The sequence below is a fragment of the Salmo salar genome, chromosome ssa07, assembly GCF_905237065.1.
Source record: "Salmo salar chromosome ssa07, Ssal_v3.1, whole genome shotgun sequence".
Lineage (NCBI taxonomy): Eukaryota > Metazoa > Chordata > Actinopteri > Salmoniformes > Salmonidae > Salmo > Salmo salar.
Genome location: NC_059448.1, coordinates 48126389 through 48135797, shown reverse-complemented (window position 1 = coordinate 48135797; position 9409 = coordinate 48126389). Strand labels below are relative to the sequence as shown.

The 9409-nt window shown below is 45.7% G+C and overlaps 1 protein-coding gene across 17 annotated transcripts in view; it reads left to right on the top strand.

The window, feature by feature from the left end:
• The first annotated feature begins 670 nt into the window (after positions 1-670).
• Positions 671-9409, top strand: part of kmt2e (lysine (K)-specific methyltransferase 2E) — a 38059-nt gene continuing 29320 nt past the window's right edge. For 10 of the 17 annotated variants that reach the window (XM_045722155.1, XM_045722151.1, XM_045722144.1 and 7 more), the window contains exon 1: positions 702-1020. The gene's annotated coding sequence lies outside the window, so the exon portion shown is untranslated. Of the gene's footprint in view, positions 1021-9409 lie in introns of all 17 variants that reach the window. The other 7 variants (XM_045722158.1, XM_045722153.1, XM_045722141.1 and 4 more) reach the window with 3 other exon arrangements.

Here is a 9409-nt window from a genome sequence, read left to right as displayed (position 1 = left end):
CGCAGCTCCAATAAACTTCTGCCCAAGTCAAGCATTGACTACCCTAATTTTACCCCCTCATACATCAAAGTGTACAAATTGTTCTCAGATACATGTTGAAAAGAAAAAACACGTGAGTTGAAAAAAACTACATACAGGACTATAAACTCATGTACAGTCTATGCCTTGTATTGTGGTGTCTGTCGTGTTGTAATTTTGTGTTGCACCATGTTGCTTGATCTTTCAAGCAGTTGAAGGAAAATGTAAATTTGTAAGAAATGTTTTAATTGACAATAAAGAGTTATTATTCCATTCATGGTAATGGATTCATTTTTAATGAGTTGCTGAAGGCATGAGATGCTGTACTCACAATCTGAGATGTTGATTTTTATCAATCCTATGAATGTTTACATTTGTTCTAAATTAAATTTGGAGATCAGATTGCATAAATTAGGATTATAAGCAAGAATATATATATATTCTAGAACCAACTCGTTGCAACTGAACTCACAAATCCTGCATAGTGGCATCATAGTGGCAAGATTCGGACTTGACAAAACTACAGAACAGGCAGGGCACGGACGCGTGAACGCGCATGTAGCCATCTCATTTCACGGCGCCCCTGTAATCTTGGGCTCGTGGACCCCGGAGAGTGTAGGGGCGGGGCTCGGGTTAGGGGTTGATGGGGCTGGAGGAGGCGGAGTCACGGCAGTCCTGCCAGGGCCGCCATTTTTGCAAAGGGAAAAGAGACAGGGTAGAAGGGATCTAATTTCCAACAGTCGGCGTAGGTAGGACACAATTTTAACGGTTCGGAACTGTCTGTCATTATTGGGTTCCTATAACTACCAACGAAAATTAATTACAGTAGGGGGAGTCTCTCAAGAAGACTGCTATCAGTGTAAATATTTTTAAACCTTATAGAGCCGCAGTGTGGAGTGAAGTAGCTATTGTTTTGGTTGTGTAGAGAGCGAGGCTCTAGCGACGGGGGTCTCACCCAGGTCGCTGTTTCTTTATTCAGGGTATCTACAGTGGACTTTAACTGTAAGTAAAACGCTTTAAAACTACCTCATAGGTTGTCTTAGTTTCAATAACTCACCAAGTTAGTCTACCTAGCCAGCTTACCGACTTGGTTTCTCATGGCTAGCTACTGTAGCTAGTAACGTTAGCTACGTGGATGCTGATGGCGCTATACTTAGATGGAAGTTGATAATAACTAACTTTCTGGTAGGAAATTAGTTGGTTTTTAATATAAGTGAGCCACTTACTTAGAATGTTAGTCCTGAATTATAGTATTGTTTTGGTGTAACGTTAGCTTGTATTAGCTGGCTAGCAACTTTTAGCATTTGCTAGTTAGACAGTGCAGTGTTTAGCTAGCTAACGTTAGCGCATTTGAATTTTAGATTCAACTGGCTGCTTCTGAAACGTTACCACGCTTACTTAATGCAGTTTAATAACATTGGACTGTTAATGAAGAGAAAGGGAAGCAATACTTTATCAAACATTAACTATTTTGGCGAGTTAGCTATACCAATGTCAGTATGCTGTTGCAGTCGAACGTAACGTTAACTAACTAACTAGGTGGCATGAAGAACTACCCCGCTCTCTTTTTCAACCAGCCCCCAAAGGATGGTCAGTTTGTCAATGTACTCCCATGCAATAGGCTAGTGGTAAAATTGTACTTACAGACCAAGTAAATCATGAATTGTATTGTAGTATTTGTTGGACTGGCTTGGTTTAACACATCCGTGCTCGTTATCTAGGTACAGATTTTCATATGTGGTTGGAAGTGCGCTTCTTGTTCCTGTGAAGGTTTATTTCCGTTTATGAATAACTAGCCAGCTAGTCCACAAAATGTGGTGTTGCGCAGAGGGCATTGACAGGGCTTTTGTTTACATAGACAGTTAGATAACAAAAGACTACGTATAATTATCTGGAAATTTGTAGTTGCATTATATTTCTGATCAAAATTCAATCGCATGTCCACAATTGTGTAAATGCTTTTTTATATCTCAAACTAGAGGCCTCCTCAGTCACGAGATGAACAAACGGCTGTTGGACCGATAAACTCCCACCATTCTATTTTGTTCCTAGTTGACAAATGCATTACATCCCTTAATTTAGATTCAGAGGGTATGTGGTTTAACTGCTGCAAACGTGGGGGGAGGGGACATAATCAAATCGGGGAATCTTTCCTCCACTGACAATGTAGCTTCTTTGACAGTTTAAACTGTGCGATTGATTACAATAGATTGTCTCAGTGTTATTACAACGGGAAATCAAACTGCGAGAATGTATATTCAGCAAGTGTTTACTTTGCGCATTGTTCACACCATGACGTGCCAAGTTGCCTTACTAACTAGCATAGGTAGCTAATCTTTCAATGTTCAAGCCCTCGTTGGCCAGCGTAACGACGTTTACCGCAGTTCGAACGCTAATATTAGCTAGCTAAGTATTACAACTGATGTAGCGGTCTGGTAGTGGTACAAGCTTCAAATATTGATACAATAACTAACTTATGTATATGTATTTTTTCAAGACGAAGAGGCCCAATGTTATTTGTTAGCCGCTAACTACGTAGCCTGAGAAAATGGTTCCTTTGCCGAGACTCGCTAGCCAACGTTTTGTAGCTCTGAAAGCCATTGCAGCTAGCTAGCATAGCTCGTTAGCTAACCAGCTGGCTAAATTATCGACGAGATTCTCAATTTTTCTAATAATAACTACACATAAACGGTATCGACAGATTGATACTTAAGTAAGAATGTCTGAAAGAAGATTGATTGCTTTCTTGGGGATTTTCTTCTCGTGGCAAGGGTCCCCCAGTTACACGGTTTTCTCGCTGTCCTTAGAAAAGCGCTATGAAAATGGCGGCTTGGCTTGATGTTGTGGTAATTTAATAGCTATGTTCAGCCCTCCACACCCCTATCGGCTGAGCTGACTGCAGCGCCGACACACTCACGGGCAAGCTAGTGCACAATGGGATAGATTAATAAGGACCGCTTTCTGTCGTACATTAAAATAGTGACAATGTCTGCCTTTGATACAAAAATACACTTGTCAGGTCATAAGTTTGAGATTCGCTGGCCAACTGTCTGGGTAGCTAATAGTTTCCCCCCCATGTCGTTCAATCACATTTCTTTGCTAATGTTGTGTTTCGTGATGCATTCTATTTGAAGAGCAGGATGTATAAACAGATACCACTACAACAACACAAGATACGTCAGCTCAGATGTATTGTAGTTGCTGAATATGGCTATTTTATTAGCAGGTTGTCATATTGAGGAGTTGCCTAACAGGATATAAACGCAGCACTTTGTATAAAGAACAATGAGGTTTATTGCCACCCCCACTCTTCTTTGACCTCATGCTTTGTCCAACACTAAACATTCCCACCCATTTCTTGCAAGTTGGACTAAGTTACCGCATTTAACAGTAAGTAGGCTACTAGTCTAACTCATGTTTGTAGAAAGCAACATGCTGACTAGACAGGACGTTTTTAATATCTCATAACTCACTATCATTCGGCTACCCATTCTCTCACTGTGGTAGAATGATAGGTTCATGAAACATCAATGCTATTTTATGGGGTAAGCATGTATATGTAGTTAATAAGTAGTGATTTATCTAAAGGTCAGCTCGACTGAGGAGGAAAGCATGACACTGATTGTGGATATGAACCATAGAGGAAACAGATCACAACAACCATGGTGTGTGTCATTATGGCTGGAACAATGTGCTTGTGTAATATTTACCAGTGTTCGGGGAGGACTAGTACAAGAAACTCATTAAATTAGCTAGGAAGATTTCAGTGTGGTTAGGCCTAGCTCTTTGGAACATAGGCTACTTTGTCTCAATTGTATTTTCCAATTCGGAAAATTTGCCTAATTCACATTAAATTCCTGAATAGATAAACAACAGGCTGTTTCCCAAGTCCTACCTGGTGGTCAGAGGCGCTGAGTTTTGTGAAGGGGGAATGAAACAACAGCTGTGACTTGGTTATTTCCCTTTGACATTGACAAAGACCTGCTGCCCTCCTCTTGCCCCTCCCCCTCTCAGCTCAGAACAGATGCCCTCATCAAATAACCCAACAATGAAAATAAATGGCCAGGTTTTTTTGTCTGTTTTGGTGATCGTGTTGAAAGTTCATGATAACACACAGCTGGCCAGCCAGGACCTCTATATCACCCATTATAGAAGTGAGAAGGAGCCCCAGTGCCACAACAAGGCTTTTTAAACTTGCCTGGCTACACCTCACACGTACACGCGACTCCACTTTGCCCAAACAATCTTCTCCTGACAATGCATGTCTTTCCTTTCATGTGTTGTGACATTTTTCCATCAGCTCAGGCCCCATTCCCAGTAGTATGGCTCAGTCCCCTGGTGGTGGTTCTAGCTTTGGGATGGTGTGAGGCAGGCAGCTCTACACCGCTCCATTACCTCCTCCCTACTGGCCTGTGAGACAAACCAAAGAAGCTGGATACTTCTCTGTGGTGCAAACTTTGTCAGCCTCTGTCCAAATGCCAGTTTGAGACAGTCGCCCAGTGTTTTTTTTTTTTTCTCTCCTCCTTTTTCCTCATGACCCCATGTTGCCATAGCCTTGTAAGAAGAGGCTCCTCCTTACATGAACAGAAAATTATCCGGATTTGTGGCCATCTTGGATGGAGACTGCCGAGAGAGACGGCCATTAATCTATTCTGTTTTCGTTCTCCAGGACGACACTAATTAGGCTTCTGTGTCCTTATGAGGCGAGGGTTATGTTAATTCCCCCTCTGCCAATTGAGGACAGGAGGCCAAATCATTGGAGGCAGAGGTGTTTTCAGTTTTCCCCACAGTGAGGCTGTGCAGCTGCTCTCTTTCTCTAGAGGAGCCTAGTGAGAAGGCTGTGTAGGCTATCGTCACTGCCACAGCTGACTGACTGACACTCTGATACAGGTACTCATTTGCTTGTGACTCCTGATCTTTCTTTTCACTGACACAGGTGCTTGTTTCACAAATGCCTGTCAACAGTGGGGGTAAAGTAAGGCCTCGGACTACTGTACGCTGCTCCCTCTAGTATTTCCACAGCTTGGCTTTGCGTAGTGGGATTCATCCTCCACCAAATGAATGATGTTATGCTACGTTTGTGATGTCACTCGTGCAGTGGAGACCTAGATGCAGAGAGACCTTGGGAGACTTGGGCATCTGTTGGGAAGTAAAATAGACACCAGTTTGAACCGCTCCGTTCGTCAGAACAACTGCAGGCTGGAACCTTCTGACAAGTAACGAGGCCTGTGTGTATGGATGTAGCTGGCACAGTAAAAAACTGTTTCCCTTGATGTTAGCCTCCCCGAATTCAGTAAAAAATTCTCACTTTTGTGTGGAGATGTTATAAATACTGGATGAGAGCGGGCCTGCTGTGTCTAATCAGAGGCTGGTATATAATACACAATCCACAGTCACCTACCTCTTCTTCCTCTTAAAGGGACAGTGGCCTCCGCTCTGTCCTGGTGCTAGACGTCATGCACTGACTGGAGTGCTTCGTGGCAGTCATGCTACTATAACCATGTCACGGTCTCGTGGCGTTGTAACAGTCTCCCTAACTGCACCATATTCAAATTGCCTCGCACACTGACTCACACTGCCCTCTCTGGTTCCCTCTCCTCGCTCCCCTGGTGGGTGCCCCCTCTCTGTACACTCTTACACAGCTGTAAATACCTGATATGGTGTGTTTCGCTGGCTGTGTTGACAGAGACGGGGAGATGTGGCCTGCCTGCCACTCCCCCCTGGGGGACAGGAGTGCGTGGCAGGGAGCTCTCGCTGCTGGGTGACACCTTTCCTTTCACCTCAATCCCAGGCACGCACACACATCCATGAAGGGCTCAGTAAGAGAAGCCATGAAGGCTTTTCGAGCTGCCAATAGCCAGGACAGTGGGCCACAGAGTGAGGAAGTGAAGGGGTTCATTATACGGGATGTTTACTGCTAGTCAGCACTGGGTAGGACAGAAGAAGGCCACAGCTCAATGGGGCTAGTGAGAATCTATTGACTTCCTCTCTGCCTGCCTCATCCTCCACTGTAAAGAGTGCCACTTGTGTTTGTGTTGCTCCCTCTGTCCCTGGAGAACAACAAGACTCCATCCTGAAACTATCATCTGTATAGATATAGCTGGCTGACAACAGTACACTGCCAGCCTAGGTAGTTTTACCCTGTGGGGCTGCCTGGCTCTAAGCCTCCAGTGTCCTCCCTTTCTGTGTAGAGCTAGAGTCAGGCCTTTAGTAGCTCATGGGAGGCTGGCCTTGCTCTGAGGCCCAGCATGGTCGTGTAGGTCACACACAAGAGGAGGAGAGGGAAACAGGGTTCAGGTAAACTGTTTTTGCGGTGCTGGGCTGTAATGGATCCCTTGTTAAATGGCCCTTTCACTAGTTAGACTACCTCCCAAATAGGTGGCATGGTACTTCCCTAGCCGTGCCCACTTCCTGTTGCTGTGCTACATGCTAACACTACTTACTTAGTGCAGGGCACACTGGGTACTGGGCAGACTCGGTGGAGGCGAGGGTGAATTTGGTGATGTAACGCCAGGTGTGAAATCGATCATGGAACTGTGCTGTAATGGGGCTTGAGTGTCTCTGACCAGGGCTGGGTGATATGGCCAAAATATCATATCACTTTATTTTTCACATTTCTGATGGTATTTAGTGTTTAAAAAAGTTGTAAATTAGCTTTATGAGTAGTGTGAGGCCCTAGGGTGATTTTAATTAGTCTTTCTCCATTCAGATTATTTTTGGATGAGGTTGAAAACAGTATAAAACAATTTCCTGCATTATCAATTTCCTGCACTCATTTGAGACAATTTCCACATTTCATGTAGGGCTGCACAATATGGGCAAAAAAATCTAGGCCTCATTTTTAACCAAATGTTGCAGTTGTGATAATGGCGACCCAATTTCTCTACGATTTAACACCAGGCACAGAAAAGCTACATTTGAGCCTGTCAGTCTCACTTTTATTTTGTTTGAGTAGTTGGCCTTTTTTTCCTAATATAGAGAAGACTGAGTCACACAGGTGGACAGGCGAGCTCGACGCAAATCTATAATTTTGTTTGTCATCGGTCATCCTTATCAAATTTAAGAATGTCAAATGGGGCCGTGCTGTGTTAGGGAGTGGAGGAGAGGAGGGTGTACGGAGGGAGAGTAGGCTAGAGCAGGGCTGCCCCAGACCAGCTGTCAGAACCTGGATGTACTGCACTGACAACCCTGGCTGGCTGTACCCTGCATCTGAGATGGGAGATCCCTCCTTTACCCTCTGTGTGTGTTTGTTTGACAGGGTACAAGCCCAAAGTGTGTAGGCTGATGTGTGTAGAGTAGCCTCTAGGGAACTCTCTCTCTCTCTCTCTCTCTCTCTCTCTCACTCTCACACTCACTCACTCACTCACTCACTCACTCACTCACTCACTCACTCACTCACTCACTCACTCACTCACTCACTCACTCACTCACTCTCTCACACACACACACACAGAGTGCTGGCCTGGGGCCATTGTCTGCTGGTTAGTGTGCTCTGCAGAGCGTGGATGTGGACAATGCAATATCATTCTCTCTCCAATGCCTTTTAGTGCAGTTTGCTGCTGCGCTATAGGTGGTCAATGGGTAAACATCACAGTGGAACTTGTCTATTCGCTGCTAGTGGCGCCCAATCTTTTACACACGCATACACACAATGTAGGCCTACATCTCTGTCCTGTATTATTGATGTATGGTTTCACCTTCAGAGGTAAAGCACAGAGGGAGCCCTGGCAGCTTGGGCACAGTGATTAATGAAGGACAGCTGCTGCAGAGAGTAGCCCTGTTTGGGCACTGTGAAAGGAAGGGTTGTGACATTCTGATGGTGCCTTTTTCCAGTGTATAGGAGTGTCTTTTATTTTGGTGTGTGTGTGTGTGTGTGTGTGTGCGCGCTCATGGCTGGCTGCTGCGATGACTCAGCCTATGAGGATGGTGTGAAGTCACTTCAGCTCTCTGTTGGGAACTTAGAGGGAAGGAGGAGCGCAGGTTCAGTTAGAAGCCCGTCTTTATGTCCATCGTTCTTCTCCCGGCTCAAAATCAAACTCGGAGACTTAGCCCAAAGAGCCTCAATGAAAACAAGCTCTGAAGTACGGTGGCTCCAACAAGCCTAGCACGAGGGAGCGTGTGTGTGAGTTTCCCCTGCTGAATTTAGTTCAGTGACTGGTCTGTCTGAAAAGGAAAGTTATTCCCCCACACAATGATGTGACTATGGCCTTAGTGAGGAGGGGAGATTGGGAAAGGGAGGAGGGCAAATGAGAAGAGGGGGGAGAGTGGGCCCAGCTCCCGTCTCTGCTCTACTCTCCCACAGTCTCAGCTGGCTGCCTAGCCTGTGCTAGAGGAACCCTAGTGCCCATACAGGAGTTTGGGCACCTCCCCCACCTCTTTCCCAAACAGAGGGTAGATGGATCATTTGGAAGGCTCCCTGCAGCGCTGTGTGATCCGTGATGAGAGAAATTCAGACAGAACGAAAGGGGGAGTGGGGGACGAGAGCTATAGCTTTCCTCCTCGCTTGACTAGCTAGTGTTCTGCCATTATAATTTTTTGCTTTGTCTTTCTCTCCCCATCTCCCTCTTGTACTCTCTCCCCTTTCCCCATTCTCTCTGGCTCTCAGCCTCTCTCTCAGCCTTTCTCTCTCAATTCAATTTGCATTATTGGCATGATGTAACAATGTACATATTGCCAATGCTTACTTTGGATATTTCTCTCAGCCTGTGTCTCTCTCAGCCTGTGTCTCTCTCAGCCTCCTTCTCTCAGCCTCTTTGGAATTAGGAGCCCTGTCTGCGGCACTCCGCTTCCATGCTCTGAGGTTTATTTAGGAAGTGCAGGGAGGAGAGAGAGATCCGGCGGGGGTGGGGTGGATGGGGCACAGCAAGGGAGGGCAGAAGGAGCGAGGTGGAGGGATGTTGGTCCCGTGTGACAGACGGCTCCTCTAAAGGAAGTGGGAGGAGCGTCGGAGGCAGTCACAGCGCTCAGATTTAGTCAGGAATGCTATACTGTACTCGTTAGCCTTTTTTCCAACCCCCCTTTTGTGAGTCTTGAATGTGTCTGGCCCCCGGTGCAGTGTGTGTGTGTTTGCGCCCCTGGGTGCCTCCCAGCAAAGGAATGTGTGCAAGGGTCTAGAAGGGGAGGGGGTTTGGTTTATCTGTCTGTGGGGGGTGGGGGGGGTGAGCTGAATGTGCGTGTGTGCATTCCTGAGCAGTGACAGCAGGATTCCCTTAGACAGGGGCAGAGACGACCACAGCAAAACTCTTGGAAACAGACGGTCTGTTTCTGAAGGAAGGGATTTTTACTACACCAAAACATAGTGAGCCTTTGAGATGCCACAAAGGGGTTTTATGTCATTTCAGCGGTCTGGCTAAGAGCCCTGTTACGGGGAAATGTTCCACCAACAATTGGT